The sequence below is a fragment of the Dermacentor andersoni genome, chromosome 2, assembly GCF_023375885.2.
Source record: "Dermacentor andersoni chromosome 2, qqDerAnde1_hic_scaffold, whole genome shotgun sequence".
In the NCBI taxonomy this organism is placed as follows: Eukaryota; Metazoa; Arthropoda; class Arachnida; order Ixodida; family Ixodidae; genus Dermacentor; species Dermacentor andersoni.
The window spans coordinates 190263881-190282378 of NC_092815.1; positions in this window are offsets into that span (position 1 = coordinate 190263881).

The window sequence follows — 18498 nt, forward strand, 5'->3', positions numbered from 1 at the left end:
TTCTTGCGCGGTAACTCGAGTCCTTTTCCAGCTGCCGTTCGAGGCCTGTGTGAGTGGCCCTGGCTGCTAGGTAGCCCTACTGTTTTTGGGGTGAGCGCGAGCCCACGAAAAATCCCGACCAACTAGAGGCTTACAGCTTTGCTGTAAAACGTATTGGGTTCAATGGTGGAACTGAACATGGGTAACCCCGCACAAAAACCCGATGGCCACAAACGCGTGCATAACACTTTCGTGCCAACGCACGAAAGTAGCGCGCAGAGATGTTGGCGCGTGCGCCGCGTTACATTGCAACGAGTTGCTTGCAACCGTTCTCGTTGCACAAACATTTGGTCCTTCTGGTAACACTTAGCAGTAGCCGAAATGATGGTGAATAGCTAGCATTCTTGCAAAGTATTTCACATAACATTGATTCCCACAGTGCGTTGGACCCGCATAATTTTGTTGCAAAACTTTCGCAGCCTACACTGTACGCCCCTTCCTTCACCCCCTCTTTTATATATATATATATATATATATATATATATATATATAGCGGTGTAGTTTTGGACGCCTGGGATATGCCCGCGCGTAGCTCATGAGGGGCTTAAGATTTCACGTATGGACGCCGAGGGCATTACCGAGGTGGGCCGTATACTGCCCTTTGTACTTATTCCCCTCTTCCCTGGTGCCTAGTGGCACACTACAGGCCTTACATGCCAGATGATTGCTCCTAAGGCCACATACCGCGTGACACCCATGCCTTAGTGGATATTCCACACTGACCGCCGTAGTCGTGAGTGGCGCGGGCTGACTCTCCCAGAACCAAGCACATTTACACAAATGACCTAAAGTGAACAAAGGTACAGCCACCGCTGTAGCTTATTTGGCAGACCATCGCACGCATCTTGCATAAGTTGTGGGTTTGACAGGCATCGGTGGCAAATCTGTGAAATCGCATTGATTTTCATTTTCGTTTATTAGTTAGGACTACCGCATTTATTAGAATATTGTTGGATATTTCTTTTCTCGAAAATGTTGTCCGAAATGAGCTATGGACCTGTATACGTAAAGAAAGCTAGCACAGGTACCACACTAATTGAGTTGCTCTGTTGCGCCTACCGTAATGCCAGTCTGGAGGCTATTAAGACTGGCCTGAGAAATGCCGCATATCTAACGCTCTCAATGGCGCCTAGGGTTCACATCATGTGGGGGGCCGAGGACGTCTGCGAAGCATCCGACAAGAACGAGTTTTTTTTTTTTTTTTTTGCAATGTTGGCGAAGATGCAGCTTATTGAATAGCGTGATTGTGTAGTCGTACTTACGGTAAATAAAGTTGCGTCGTGCTCGAAGTTTCTCGTTTGACGTAAAAGATGTAGGTCCACCTCGCTATATTCGAATTATTCTTTTTTATATGTCGGCGAGCTCATGTCGGCGAGCTCAAAGTTTGTTAATTAGCGACTAATTGCACCGTATCATCCGTCACCCAGTGGTCGCTGCCAATGATGGCCTATCTCCGAAGGAAGCCTCTTTCTTCAAAGGGGCTATCTTTAAATACTACTAGAAGTCTTCGTAAACACGGGGAATGCGGGAGATGGAAATTTGTCAAAACATTGGCTCGAAGACAAGTCCACTTGTTGAAACGTTGGCCCTGCTTTCACCTTGTTCTCGTTTTGCTCATCGTCTAGAAGTCTTCGTAGAAACACGCGGTATAGGGGTCGAGTCATCTTCGAATAATTGCGGTATATCGCTAAAATTTCACTCCTCACCTAAAGGGGATTCTGATATTCAGTGAATGAAAAAAAAAATGCTATTTGACCTAGGCCCCTTTCCTGGGCCCTTCAATATTTCTAGGCATCTTTTGGTTCGGCCAGACTATTACTTTTCGAAGGAGGAACATTCGACCTGTCACGCGACTGCCATAATGACCATTTACGTCGCGTGGCCGTCCTCGTAGGACTCCCGAGCCCCGTGCAGACCAACACAGCTGGAGGTGCCAAGGAGGCCAGTCAGGGTAAAGAGGACACTCACACAGGACAAGAGGGCTTGGGAGCGTCCTTGCACGGCACACAGACGGCCCGGCCTATGCCAGCTGACCATGGTGCTGTGGCCGACCATGTCTCGGGTAACTCGTCACTGTTGCCGGCCGTGCCCTTGAATCTACCGCCAAAGGTTGCCGTGGATGAGGCCTCACCTCTTTCCCCTTCAGCAGCTGGGCAGAGCGACTCAACGGCGCTCGTAACAACGTTACAAGAAAGCCAGAAGAGGTAATGCCCTACCGCACTTGCTGACAAGTCCACACCTGCGTCATAGTGTCACCTTTAAGTGCCGTGCGTGAGTCTTATTCAGTAATTTTTTTTTACGTCATAAGAGCCATGGACGAATCTTCTGGTCCACGTGTTTGTGCAACTCTTTCTAAGCGGCAGAAAAAGATTGGGCTTGCCCAAACCGTTTTGCCTTTCTGGCCTGTTTCGCGTTCGTCCTACAGAGGCTAAAAAGGGCGACTACTCTCCTGGTGTAGGCGCGCCCGTTGGCAAACCGTGAGTCGTGGTTTTAATATGATTCAGTCTTCAAGCTCTGGAGATGATTTGATCCTGCATGAAAGTATTGACAGTGATGGCAGTGTTTTCAGTGTTATAGACAAATCCAGTGACTCTGGTGTATCCGACCAGACAACAACAGTTTTGATACGGCGTGGCAGTGAACGAAATTAGTTGGACGGAACCTACCGACAGCACCTCCTCGTTCTATTATTCTGCATTTCCAGGCATATTGTGAAATTACTACCCCAAGGTCAGATATTATTAGAATTTGCAAAAAAAAAAATTGCTGTCCAGGTTTGAAAGAAAATATCCTTTTCTGAACGCTTTTTTGGATAATCTGGCCGGCACTTGTGGGGTAAAGTATTTGACGTATTTAGAAAGGCCAAAACTTGCCTTAGCTTCTTTATCGTTTGATATTTGTTGCTACATATTAGGCACGGCCTTCAACCTGCCGTACCGAATGCTCTATTCTCATGAGATCACAGAAGATAAAGCACTGCGGCTTTTTTGAAGGCTTAGGAGCGAGAACGCAAAGCAATGCTGGGTCCTGGTTGCTTCCTTGTTGTCACTGAGGAACAGTTCCCATGTCCATCTTGAAGGAGACAGTTATAACATGGCAGGTGTTCCTCTTCTATTTTTCTGTCTCCATCTATCCCCCACCCTCCTTGCCTCCCTTCTGCTGTTGTCTAGACGCAAAGCCCCCCCCCCCCCCCCTCCGACTGAACGCTTTTGTGATACAGGCGTTCAAGCGAAGAACTAAGTGGCCAGTTCACTACGCGCAAACCGAGACGAATATTTCTGCAAAAATTTATCTGTTTAACGATAGCGTAGGCAATGAATGAATCGACAAGCCGTGTGTTGTGTGCAGTAGGCTATCTGGATGTTCCTGCTTCTTTGGAAGAAGCAAGAAGAGAAATGCTTAATTAAAGCGAACAACTTGCTTTGAACTACCGCTTTGCAGTTGTGCGCTTTCCGGATATCTTTTCCTAGAGAAAGGGCGCGTTCTCTAGGCGAGAGCTACATAACCCACGTACAGAACACGTTCTTCCGCCTAACGCCAACGCACCTCTTTGGCCCGCACGTGCTGTCGCACAATTACCAGGTGACGTCTAACTTTAGATAGTGTGGTTGGTAATGTCGCTGAGTCGCGCTTGTCTCCTAGAGACGCGGTAATATCGAAGCACCCGATTTCCGTGGCGCCTGGGCTGATGGCGGTGAGGCGCGTTCGTCGGTCAATTCCGGTGCACACATCTTGTCGAGATGCGCCATTTCCTCTTACTACGCCACCACAGCGTCGCATATCAGTTGCGTGGTATTGAAGTGAATGGTCGGAGGAGTATCTGGCCTCTGTGGGCTACGCAAGCGGAGAAGAAATGTCAAGCCATCGTCATCAGTCTGGCGTTATTTCCTTGTCGTTATGCTGCCGTTGACACAACGGTGTCGCACTTCTGTTTTCATCCCGTCATCTTGGTCATGCTGTCATCGTCGCAATCGAAATCCATTCACCCCGGCCTACAGTCATCGTATCTCTATTCTCGTTGCGCCGTAGTAGCGCTGTCATGCCGTCTACGAAAATATGTTGATGTTTTGTGCCGCCATGACCAAACACCGTTATCGAAGAGAGGCGTAAACTTAGAAAGTAATGTTAGTGTGCTCATACGATTTCTGCGGTCCGCATGAGCTATTCGCCGAATTTGGCGGTCTTGTTGGATGGTTTCGGGCACTATTCTTTTAAATGTTATGCAGTGGTAAGTCCGCTGTAGCAGCGTAAGTAGCATTGGGCGTGTGACTGAACTAGAACTCCTTTTGAATTCCATTTGATGACCCAATTGCTTGTGTGCATTAAATACAGGCATAATACAAGAAACGGGTTTGTGGTACGAGAAGGAAAGATAGCCGAAATCTGAAATATTTTTTCTCTTACTGGGTAAATTAATCGGCGACGCATCAAAATGGCGCAATTCTGAAGATGTGGTTGCATACCGCAATAGGGCCACTGTCCACGCTTATACTTGTAGCGAACGCGAACGAAAATGTGCTTTCTACAAGGTCATCAAGTTCAGTTTGTTGGTCTTGCCGCCATTAGCCATAACAAGGTTCCAGAATGCTAAGTATAGAAGTTGGACCTGCAGTCATTAGGAATGCTGCTGCCTTTTGGTAACCAGAGGAGTTTAGGAGAGTGATTAATGGTGTTTGGTTGTGTTAACGATTCAAAATACTGACACTTTTTATACTCTTGAAGGCGGGAAAGTCTACAGTAACAACTCTCTATAACAATGTTGTAAGGGGAGCCGGACTTACTTTGTTATATCAGTTACTATGTTATTACCGCTGTCTTTAACCTCGCTGCCAGAATTTTTCGCCGGAGGTTGTTTGGCGTTGTGATGAGTTAGCAACAACCCCCGACGCACCACGAAGGTTCGAATTTCGCTTTGCTACTACGCGCCCTTCATTGACACCGGACGGACGTGAGTTTCATGGACACAGAAAAAAAAAGCATGTTTCTTAAATTTTACATATCTTAAGAAACGGGCAACATCGTCGCTGACAAGCATAACGGCTGGCCATCATATCAGCCCATTGTCGCACATCTCGGACGCGCAGATGTCATTTTAGAGCGCAACTCTTTAGGCGCCCCTTCCAGGAAATACTCTTTATAATTTGATAATTTATTTACGCCGTCAGGGCTCGAGGGCATTACAGAAAGGAGTGGGTTGAGCAGGATGTAAATTACGAAATGATTAAAATGTTACTTTCTAATCGTACATTTCTAGCTTATGATAAATGAAAAAAAAAAAAACCAGTGCGCACCAGGAAGTTAGTTTTACAATTATACATATTATCTGATATTGCAAATAATTAAAAAGGCACATAGCCAGTAATTAACAAATTCAGAGTACACAACGAGTGTACTACCCTCTCTACCATTTCATCTATACTCCGTTCCATACATAGCAGTCAAAGCTGTGGAGTCTAGGAGGACTTCTTGCGGTGGCTTCGTTCGCACTTGAAGATAGTTCGATGTTTTTTTTCACCGCACTTGTGAGCAACTGTTTTTATGTAGGCTCAGTATTGAAAGAAACAAGTTTTAATATTTAGAAGCAAACACACTGTGGTATACGGCTGCTAATGTTTTGTTTTAGATCATTTTTATTTTTGTTACTCTTTTCGGGCTTTTCATTTGCAACCCGTCGCGAGAACCCACACGGGCATGCTCGTGCGAGCTAACGCTGTTGGCGCGCAGCTAAGCATGGGCGGAACGCGCCGAGTGATAACTTTTCTTGACCGAACTTCTTGCGCCGCTTCCACAGCGTTGACTGATATGCGCGGAACGGAGGATAGCTTCCCTCTGGACTTTCACCTTAGTAGAAAGGTAATCGCTGCAATTTCTGCAATGCTTTTGCGGGGCACGGATTATTGCACACTGTCAAGAGGCTAATGTGGCCACGTCCAGGGAGTTCCAGAGGGCATTGTGCACATTCGACGCCGTACAAAGGTCCAAGCGAGTTTCTCGAGTCGCCTTTCTTCTCTGCCGCTTTCCTGTCATGTATACACACGCTCTGAACCGCCCCCCAAAGCACAGTGCCAGACAGTAGGAGCAGCAGCAGCATCAGCAGTGGGAAAGCCGAAGAGCAGGAAGAGGCAAAGAAATCTTCGCTTTAAAATATTCTACGGAAGCTTCGCTGGAGCCGTTATCTCGGCCAGACGGAATGCCGACGAGCTGTCCGGGCAGGTGTCTAGCAAAATCGTCGATTCATTGCCAGTAGAGCAAGTATCTGGCCGCCTTCGAGATAACGCTGATGCATAAGCGCACTCCTTTCCGAGTACCGAGGTGAAGCGGTCGTCTCAGGGTGTGCTTCTTTTTATTGTTTTATTTAGTTGTGCGTCATCGCATACGTCATAGCGGGAATTCCGAATTCCTTAAGGTCTGTACGCCATGTGACGGCGAAATAAAAGGAAACTGAACGAAATGTCCACAATTCCTCGGTACGCTCGTCAGTGAACCTCATTGACTCCGACATAGGTTAGGTCACTGGGAATGCAGCCTTTGATGCTGATCCCAGCATAGTGCAGGATGTAGAAGTGGTAGGTACGGTAAAGGGCAGTGATAATAGGTTAGTGAGGGCTATGATTCACTTCAATTTGAAGAGAGAAAGAGCAAAGTTGGTCAAGAAGAAACAGGTCGACCAAAAGGCAGTAAGGGTAAAAGCAGACAAAGTCAGGCTGGTACTTGCAAACAAATATGCAGCCTTAGAAGAGAGAGATGATGACATAGAGCTAATGAATGAAACCGTAACTAGGTTGGCTTCAGAGGCAGCAATTGAAGTGGGAGGCAAGGCACCAAAGCAACTAGTAGGCAAGCTCTCTCAAGTTACAAAGGACCTAATAAAGAAATGACAAAAAATGAAAGTATCCAACTCAAGAGATAAGTTAGAATTCGCGGAACTGTCAAAACTGATCAACAAGGCGAAAATAAGTGATATTGGAAACTATAACATGAGAAAGACTGAAGAAGCCGTAAAACATGGACGCAGCCTGAAATCACTGAGAAAGGAACTTGGCATAGGACAAACGAAGATGTATGCACTGAAAGATGAGCAGGGTAATATCATCAGCAATCTCGAAGATATAGTAAAAGCAGCAGAAGAAATCTATAGTGACCTGTACAGTACCCAGAGGAGTTAGGATACTTCAATTAGAAACAGTAATGAACAGGATGCAGAAACTCCTCCTATACCTAGCGATAAGGTCATAAGAACCTTGCAAGACATCAAACGAGGAAGACCGGCAGGAGAAGATGGAATAACAGTCGATTTAATCAAAGATGGAGGAGACATAATGCTAGGAAAGCTGGCGGCTCTTTATACGAAGTGTCTATCGGCTGCAAGGGTCCCAGAAAACTAGAAGAATGCAAACATTATACTAATCCACAAAAAGGGAGACGTCAAAGAATTGAAAAATTATAGGCCCATTAGCTTACTCCCAGTATTATATAAAATATTTACCAAAATAATCTCCAATAGAATACGGGCAACACTGGACTTTAGTCAACCAAGGGAACAGGCAGGCCTCAGGAAGGGATACTGTACAATGGATCACATCCAAGTCATTAATCAGGTTATCGAGAAATCCGCAGAGTATAAGCCTCTCTATATGGGCTTTCATAGATTACGAAAAGGCATTTGATTCAATAGACACCAACAGTCATAGCGGCATTACGTATTCAAGGAGTACAGAACGCTTACGTAAATACCTTGGAAAATATCTACAGAGGTTCTACAACTACTTTAATTCTACACAACCTGTCCAATGCTATTCACTGCGTGTTTGGAAGAAATATTCAATCTATTAAACTGGGAAAGCTTAGGAGTAAAGATCAACGGCGAATATCTCAGCAACCTTCGGTTTGCGAATGACTTGTTCTATTCAGCAACAATGCAGACGAGCTACAACAAATTTATTTATTTATTGAATACTGCGGACACGTGGTCCAAGCAGGGAGGGCGACATATGGTACATACAAAGAAAATCAGATTGACAAAACAAACAGAACAATGAGAAACAAGATTAGGAAGTCGATTCAACTTATACAATTCCATTCGGTTACAGTTCTAGGAAAAAAAGAAAACTTATATGTGTTTGTTCTTGCAAAGTAAGGGGTTAATGCATCATGTCTGCGGTGGCGTGTAGTTCTGGTCGATAACTGCGATAAATTTTCAGATGGGTCAAGGGATAAATTGTTAGTGTGAAGTAGTTTAAGGAATTCAAGTCTCTGTTTTTTTCTTCTAAGTTCGAGTGGTTCAAGGTTGTTAATTTTCATAAGTTCGGTGGGGGAATCACATCTGGAAAATTTGTTAAATATAAATCTGACCGCTTTTCTCTGAATTCTCTCAAGGCTATTGATATTAGTTTTTGTGTATGGATCCCAAACTATGCAAGCACATTCGAGCTCAGGTCTAATTAGGGAGATGTAGCATAGCATTTTAACGTTAGGTGGGGCTTTCTTAATGTTGAATTCCAATGGCGGAGTCGGAGCAGCCGACGGACTCCGCGAGCGAGCACTCGACTCTGGCGTAGAGCAACGCCTCCAAATCCGCGAGTGGAACACAACCTGCGCCGCCGGAGCAAGGCGGAAGCGGAACTTGTATCGCCGAGTTACCCATGGTACATTGCGTGTTGTCATTTCCTTCCGCTGTTTGCTCCCAGCACCGCCGCAGCGGTCACTTCTCTCTTCAGCGCCGTTCACCTGTTGTTTTTTTAAAAGTGCGGAATGGATATCTCGCCAAGCTTGCAGCAGCTTTTGCTTCCTCGCGAGTCGTGACCGGTGGCGCCACCCAGCAGACAAACGTGGTAAAGGAAATACGTCACGCAGGGTTCCGGTCCACTCCGCCGATTTTGGCGGAGCATCTTTTTCTGCTCCACGGAGTGACTCCCGCTCTGAATCCACTCTGACTCTCTCATTGGAACACCTTACTCCTGCCCTCACTCTGTCATTGGAACAAACTTGCTCCGAAACGAGCAGAAAAACTTGCTCCGACTCCGCCATTGGAATTCAACATAAGTTTGTGTCTCAGCAGGCATAGTTTTCTGAAGGCTGAAGCGCAAGTGTTATGTGATCATTCCATGATAGTGAATTGTTAAGGGTCACTCCTAGGTATTTATAGCTAGTGACTTCACGAAGAGGTGATGGACCTAACTTATATGTATAAAGCAGGGGTGATTTCTTATGTGTCATTCGCAGTAGTACAGTTTTATCTGTGTTTAGTGTCATTCCCCAGCACCCGCACCATGCAAGAATGTTATTTAAACTACAACATAAACTAGTTCGATCATGGAGAGAAACAATATCTTTAAAGAGTACACAGTCATCGGCAAATAATCGAATCTGTACACCACCTTCAACCGTGTTAACAATATCATTAATATATAGAACAAAAAGAAGAGGACCGAGCACACTGCCCTGGGGAACACCCGATGTGGCCGGAAGGCAGCCCGATTTTTCGCCATTTATCTCAACGAATTGTTTCCGGTTAGACAAATAAGCTGAAATCCAAGAGATAAACATCTGAGGGATTCCTGCATTTTCAAGTTTTAAGATTAATTTATCATGAGGGACCGTATCGAATGCCTTACGGAAGTCAAGGAAAATTATGTCTGTTTGTCCGTTCTTGTCAAGGGTTGATGCAAACGAATGAACTACAGTGACCAGCTGTGTGACAGTCGAATACCCTCTTCTGAACCCGTGCTGCAACTTAGTTAAAATTGAATGTTTTTCTAGATATGTGGTTATGCTTTTTGCTATGATATGTTCGATGAGTTTGCAGCATGATGACGTTAAAGAAATAGGACGGTAATTATCTACAAGTAGACGGTCTCCCTTTTTATGAATTGGTGCTATTCGGGCTGTTCTCCAGTCATTCGGTAACTCAGACGACAATAATGAAGCACGGAATATTATAACAAGAAACTTTGATAAGGTTACAGCATATCTACGGAGAAACAAATTAGGGATATTATCTGGCCCACTTGAACATTTCGGTTTTAGGTTCAGCACCATAGACAGTACACCAGCATACGATATAAAATTCACATAAAACGGTTGGTACGCTGGGCAGTTACGTGAACAATTACTGGGAGTTGAGAAGACACTGTGAAAAAACATATTAAAGTGATGAGCAAGTTCAACCTTCTCCGTAACCATCTGTCCATTTATTGCCATTTGGGATATTGGTTTCTTCTTCTCGGCAATGTAATTCCAAAATTTACTTGGATCGTTTGTAATAAAATTAGGCAGAGATGAGTTAAAATAATAATCCTTTGATTTACGCACGGCAATTGCAAGCTTGTCTTGTAGTTCAGATATTAAGTTTGGCTGCGTACGGGCCTTCTTTAATCTCTTGATTTTACGTTTCATATGAATGATGTTGCGATTGATCCATGGTGTTTGCTTGTGAACTTGTTTTTTCTTATTTGGTATGAATTTATCAAGGCAAAAATGACACATGTCCTTAAAGCGGGTCCAAAGTAAGTTAACATTATTTTCGTCAAAATCAGTTAGGCAATTTTCCAAGTAATCAGTCACGCATGCGTCGTTCGCGCGAGAATAATCTTTGACAAAATGGACAGATGATTTTTTAGTTTTAGCACAGGAAACAAGCTGTAAGCCAACACAAACAAGACAGTGGTCGGATAGCCCCTGCTCGATCACCACCGTGAATTCCTCGAATTTCCGAGCTAAGAAAACAAGGTCCAAAACTGAAGATGAAGAACCTTGCACACGTGTTGGTTCAAGAATAACTTGTCTGAGATCATGTGTTAACATGATATCAAAGAGTACACTAATATTCTGACTGTGATGTGGCCCAGGCTGAAGGCGCATCCAGTCTACACCGGGCAAATTAAAATCGCCTAATAGGATAATCTTACTGTGTAAATAGTTATTCATACAAGACCGTAATTCATGCAGAAATTCAGGAGGGGAGTCAGGAGGTCTGTAGATTGCGAATATAACGAGGGTATAACCCCAAAGAGATACCTTTATGCATATACATTCCAACGTAGGTATTATGTCCAGAACGACAGCCTCTATCGGACCTTTAATTAGTACCGCCACACCTCCTCCCCTAGAAGACCTATCCACGCGATAAACACTATAGCAGGGAGGAAAGATGTCTTGGTCGTTAATATCTTCGCGAAGCCAAGTTTCGGTAATAACAGTAATGTGAGGGTCGTGTTGTAGTAACGGTATTTCTAAGGAATCTGCTTTATTTACAATACTTCTAGCATTAATATTTAATAATCGCAGTTGCTTATTCCTTGAAGGCTCATTGTTTCATGACTGCGTTTGCCGAGAGCGACTATCTGCACCCTGTACCCGTTTGTTCTGCGATTCGTCCCAAAAGAAAACATGCCTGTCTACTTTGAGCTTGTCATGTATAAGTGACACCTTCTTTCCTTGAAGTTTATCGTTTCTTGCACTTTCCCACAGAAGCTTGCGCTTCTTTAAGGTAGATTGCGAGTAGTCGTTTTGGATGAAAATACTAGTTCCCTTCAGTTTTTTTTTTTTGCATTTTGCAGTATTTCTTTCTTGTCATTAAAATTCTGAAGATACAGAATTACCGGTCGCTTGTCACCTTGCTTTCCTAATCTGTGAATCCGACCGACAGAATCACACTGTAATTGAGGACCTTAACAGAGACAGTGTAAGAGATGGGGTTGAACAGTAATATGCAGAAGACAAAGATAATGATGAATAACCTGGCAAGGGAACAAGAATTCAGGATCGCCAGTCAGCCTCTAGAGTCCGTGAAGGAGTACGTTTACCTCGGTCAATTAATCACAGGGAACCCTGACCATGAGAAGGAAATTCACAAAAGAATAAACATGGGTTGGAGTGCATACGGCAGACATCGTCAGCGCCTGACTGGAAGCTTACCATTATCATTGAAAAGGAAGGTGTACAATCAGTGCATTTTACCTGTGCTGATATACGGCGCAGAAACTTGGAGACTGACGAAGATTGAGAACAAGACAAGGACCGCGCAAAGAGCGATAGAACGGAAAATGTTAGGCATAACGTTAAGAGGCAGAAAGAGAGCGGTTTGGATCAAAGAGCGAATAGGTATAGTCGATATTCTAATTGGCATTAAGAGAAAAAAATGAAGCAGGGCAGGTCATGTAATGCGCCGGTTATATAACAATTGGACCACTAGGATTACAGAATGGGTACCAAGAGAAGGGAAACACAATCGAGGACGATGGAAGACTAGGTGGAGCGATGAAATTGGGAAATTTGCGAGCGCTAGTTGGAATCGGTTGGCACAGGACAGGGGTAATTGGAGATCGCAGGGAGAGGCCTTCGTCCTGCAGTGGACATAAACGATGATGATGATGATGATGATGTGGTAAGGTTTAGTTACCCAATTTTTAATTATTGGCTGATGACTCCAAGTATGATGGTGCTCTTCAATGAGCCTCTTTAAAGCAAACTTGGTTAACTATGTGCTTGCCAGTGGGTATGGCCGCTCCACAATTACAAAAAAAAATATCGATGAAATTTTAGATGCTTGGTGGAATAGAAGCCGCGCCACATGCATTACCTATGGCGGTGCCGCTAGGTGAGTCGCAAGCCCGAGAGAGGAGCCCGGCTGCATACATTTCGGCGTTGGCAATATGCTGTGTCGCTACACTGTTTCAATGCTAATCGTATCAAGCCACCATCAGCCTTCATCGTAGGATAAACTCTGCCATAATTTGTTTCTTTTTGGTTGCTTTCAGTCGACGAAGTTTTTGTTGCTCCTGCTTAAAGCGCTTCGAAACCAGCCTGCTTGATTGCTCCTTCAAATTATTCTACAATATTCTACCTCTACGAATCTGCTGCTACTAATCTTCTACATCTACAAGCTTCTGGAGAAACTGGCATTTTCTTGTGTGATATCGCGGTAGGTGTGATCGCCTGCAGTTTCTGTGCACTCAGCCCCAGCTGTCACCTACCGTATCATGGCGTAGGTGAATGGAATGTGCTCTAATGTGTCAGCAGTCTTAGGGAATTTGACGCACTTTACGAGGGCTATCTATGTTCGTATCTTTTTACGTTTCTATCCGTTTTCGCTTCAACCTGAGTCACTAGTTAGTCCGTGGTCGAATGGGTAGCCGCACTCTCAGCGTTCGCGGCCTCCGGCGTTCCCCGCCATAGAGTTTCACACAATAATTACTAAAGGGAACTCTGGCGCTGCAGTCGTTTTACCACCATGGGAATGATGGAAAGTACATGGATTTGCCTGATCTTCGTGCTTGTGGCTTCAAACATTCTCGTGGCTTTGCATATTACGTTATATAAATCTTATTGTCATAAGTTTCAGCGCAATCTATACTCTTCAAAGTGCAGAAGACGCCGCGAACAGGCACAACTGCTGTTAATTGCAACGATTGAGCTTGTCCAGGTGGCCAAATCGAAACGCGCCAAGCGTCTCAAGCCACTGGCATGCCCGCGATAAATTCAAAAGGGCGTTTCATTCGCTTGTCGATACATGTGTTCACGGCTTAATGGTTTCAATATCAGACGTATGTGCTAGAGTTCCTGTGTTCGAATCCTGCCGTCGGACAATTTAATTCAAATTTACATAATTATTTATTACGCAGTAACATCGTTCAAAATGACGAGTTTACAAAATCACAAAGCCATTTGAAGCCAAAAGGAAGAAGTTTAGGGAAATTTATGTACTTTGCATGCTGGTACAGCAGCTCCCATAGACACTAGCGCCAGAGCTCCCTCTAGTAATTATTGTATGCAACTCTATGCCTCTGGTCTCGCAGTCCACGAGCGGACTTCTCGGCAGTGCCACTAGATGGCGCAGCGTGTCCAGAAAGACGCCCAAGAGAGGAGCGGGGCTGCCGCATGACGCGTTACTTAGCGTTCGCACGCATCGGCGCGCGGGGGCCATAATCTCGGGGGCCACGCGCATGCTTCACGACGGCGGCGCTAGATGGCACCGCGTGTTCTCTTAGGGAAGCGAGAAAGAGGAATACCACTGCAGTACACGCCTCACACTTAACTCGTCTCGACAGTGGCGATACGTCGTGCCGCTATATTCCATGCTGATCGCGTTGCAATTGACAGTCACTGTGAGATGGGTTCCGCCGCTATCTTTTCTTTTTGTTTTTTGAACAGGAGCGCTGGCTACTTCGACACCTTTCACCCTATGACCACACCGTCACCTTCACAAGCTATTCGTTCGAAGCCACCGCCGCCGATTGCGAGGGCCTTCGCGCCGTGTTCAGAAACGGTGGTCCAAGACAGTTCCACCATTGCACATGGCTTTCAACGGCTGTACAGGGTACGAAATTTGGCTGAGCTTGTGCTCAAATCTTCAGAAAGTCGTGCACTAGGACATCGAGAAATTATAAGGCTCCTTGCGCACATACGCAATGTCGTGAGCATGTCACTACCACTGTGCAGATTTCGCTCAGTCCGTGTTGGTTTTAGCACGTTGCTCGTGCTTCTGTGTTTCGGGCGTAATTATTGACAAAAAGTAGATAACTTCGTGAATCATTCTGGCCACCATTGAACGCCATAAACCATTCATGTGAAAACGATTCCACAAAACAAAAGGAAAAATTTGATGCTCATAGTGTAGCGAAATGATTACTTACCGTTTCACCTGTACATGTAATGTCGGCTCATGAGCATCTCTAAAGCACGCATTACGTTTAATAGGGTAGCTCATGATATTCAACAGAGTAAATTTCTTCTATATTTGGCTTTCCGGTTCGTGGGTCACACGGGCATGTGTCCATTCTTAGCCAATCCTCTAGAATGCGTATGTGCCGCTGTGACCCAAGGTGAACTAAAGTAAAAATAAAATTATAGGGTTTCACCTGCCAAAACCACGATATGATTATGAGGCACGCATTAGCGGTGGACTTCGGAAACTTTGACCGCCTAGGGCTCTTTAACGTGGACCTAAATCTAATTACACGGGTGTTTTCGCATTTCGCCCCCATCAAAATGCGGCCGCCGTGGTTCGTTCCCGCGACATCGTGCTTACAACCCAACACCATAGCCACAAAGCAACCACGGAGGGTAACGTTACATAATACAGAGGTCTCAACTGTCGTGCACCAAGATTTAAAAGTATGCAAATGCCACGTAGCTGAACAGAACCAAGACAATGTTGTTTGCAGTCGCTTGGAGACACTGAGAATATTTTTCCATTCCGCCGTCATTAGATAGTCTTAAATATTTAATAAGATTATCAAATATTAAAATGAAATTATATGTGTCAATGAGAAAATTTTAGAGCAACGTGAAAACTTGAAAACTTACGATACATGTTTCCGTTTCTCAATGTGGGCTACACCAAAGTGTTTTTCCGAGCGTGAGAGAAGCCCGCGAATACGCGCAAAGTGCCTCGATCGGCTAGCTGCGCGGCAACATTGCGTGTATTCGCGGGCTTCTTTCACGCTCGGAAAAAAAACGTTTGTGTAGCACATGTCGAGCAACAGAAAGCTGTATCGGGAGTTTTTCAAGTTGCTATGCAATTTTCTCATGAATACTTTTCATGTAACTGATATTCGGGAATCTGTATAATTAATTAGGAATAATTATGTAATTAGGCGCGCTGTAAAAAATATGCTGAGTATCTCCAAGCGACGGCAAACAACACTTGTCCAGCTACGTGTTATCTGCGTATATTTCTATCTTGGTGCATGATGAATGGGATACCCTGTGTAAGCACCATATATCGCCTTCATCCTCGTGTCTTCGCTGCGTAGAGGTCACATGCAGCATCCGCATAACATATATCGCCTTCATCCTCGTGTCTTCGCTGCGTAGAGGTCACATGCAGCATCCGCATAACTATAGTTATGCGGATGCTGCATGTGACCTCTACGCAGCGAAGACACGAGGATGAAGGCGATATATGGTGCTTACACAGGGTATCCCATTCATCATGCACCAAGATAGAAATATACGCAGATAACACGTAGCTGGACAAGTGTTGTTTGCCGTCGCTTGGAGATACTCAGCATATTTTTTACAGCGCGCCTAATTACATAATTATTCCTAGTGTTTGCATTTTCGCATAGCTTGTGAACGGTGCAGCGCCTAAATATAAACACTGCACGATATTACAGTTGGGACCTGTGCCACGCTTAAGCATATATATTGCACGAGATTACAGGTTGCATACGATAAAAATAAACGAAACTGTGTGCATTGCATTTAGTTGTGTAGAATTTAATTTACCGTTTCAGTAGAGCATTCGCTCGCATGGATTCCAACGTGTGTTTTGGATATGCGTAATTCCTTTTTATTGTAGACATGTATACGTCGGCGTTGTGGCCGGTTTGAAAATTCTTTACGCTTGCAGAATTCTGGCCATGTTGTCATGCACATTGTGGCAGATGCGACGTTTGCTCGAATGATCATGCGTCTTATTTATGGTTACCAATATCATGGTATTGCGTGTGGTGTATCTGGCATGAGCCATAGAATCCTATATATTTTAGTGCCAGACCAGTCGCTCCGCAATGCATGGGAGCCATTGATCCACTGCAGCTGCGTCATAGTCAGCCAATACTCAGCCGTCTGTCGTCGTTTTCATTTATGCCTGTTGTTGCTAGAGCGTGGAGAACTTTGGTTGGGTTCTGCTGCCGCTCCGTGCCGCACTGTACCAATCCTCGCTTTCTGCTTGACGTGGGATCATTTGCTAGGAAAGTTAGCTGACGTGACCCTAACCATGCCCTCAGATGGTGTCAAACTACAGGCGAAGGTATCTCGGCGACACCCGGTTATGGCTTCACTGGGCTGGTATTGAAAAAAATATAGGAGGCTATGCATGAGCCTAGTAAATGAGGTCGACATGAATTAGCTGGGTGGTCTCAGTTGTGAGAACTGACCTGTGAAGCGTAGTGTGTAAGTACGCTGCAATATTTTATCTTGGCAGGGATTTTGGCAAATAAACATAGGTTCACTACCTTTATAACCGTTCTCGATATTTTCATTTCTTTCTATTTGTTTTAGGTCACGGCTGGTATGAAATACTTAGTTTCAATTTCTTCTGGTATTGCCACTACAATGTGCTATCAAATTTTCGATTTTTAGGTACGCCGAGGCATGTGTTGAAGTGAAGCTTTGTTACGGACTTCAGAATAGCATTGCTTGCAGTACCGGTAAAAAATAAGAACACAGTTAGAAACGGTAACTAATTACAACTGTCAATATTAAGTACAATGCAACAGGAATTATGCAATACACCACAGTAGCATCCGATATCCCAAAATAAAAAGCAACAATATTATGAACAATATTGCCACATTCCTATAAACAAGCGACATTAACTCAGTTCGTGTGAATAGTCATTCGGCGCGTAGCAAGCATCATTTTTAATGTTCGCTGATGAGGAAGAAGATGACAAGATGTTGTACCAGCGACACATAAGGATCCATAGCGTCGGCCCGAATTCTCTCGTGGGGTTGCTCGTGGCAAATTGGTACCCATCCATGAACTTGGATCTCCAAGAACTGGAAGCTCCCGACGTCGGTGCAAGATCGTCAGAAACAGGCAGCCTACGCAGAAGCCACCGGCTCCAAGGACTGCCTCCGGACTGCGGCCTTCCCGATCCACCCATGATGTTCACCACAACTGGAAGCCGGACACAGGAGAAATACGGCACGCGACAGGTTTCTGCGCCGCTGATCAGCCCTCCACACACCGCGCACACCATGGGCATACCATGACGACGATTTTGAGGACGTGGAAGACGGACTCGATGAATACGATCGTGTGGCCTATTTCAATGATTAGAATGATCGCTGAAATCTACGGAACGTGTATTTCGCGCTTGAAGGTTCAACCCGAACATGGTTCGCAAACCATCAGCCATCGGAATTTCAACGGAAGGTGCGCGATACGTACACTAGCGCCGAAAGAAAGGAACTAACAGAGCAAGCCCTCAGAGTAGGATACAGAAACCGAACGAAAGCGTTGCAATGCTCGTCGAGTACATGTCGCGACTCTTCAAGCGTGCTGACTCCGGCGTGAGAAAAGCGAAGGTCCGCCTACTGATGCCAGGAATGAAGGAGAAATTGTTTGCCAGACTAATGCGAATGTCACCTACTACATTAACTGTGTTCCTCAGCGAGGCCACGACATTGCAACGAGAATGACCGCCAAATTATCGTTTGATCAGCATTTTAAATCACGCTTCCATATGACCCCGACGCACTTCGGGAACTTATAATTTGATGAGTGAGGAGCACCGTCGACTTCAAGGGATGTGACTTCAACCAAGCTTGACATCTGTCACCGACATTGACCGTAATGAAGTCTGACAGGTGACACAGCCTTTTATTTAAACGTGAGCTGAAGCGCCGATGATGAGTTTCGCTGAAGCACTAAGGCTTCCTGCGCAGTACGTGATCCTCCGTTAAAGTCTTGAATCCGAACCCTTTTCGCGGAGGTCAGTCACGTGGG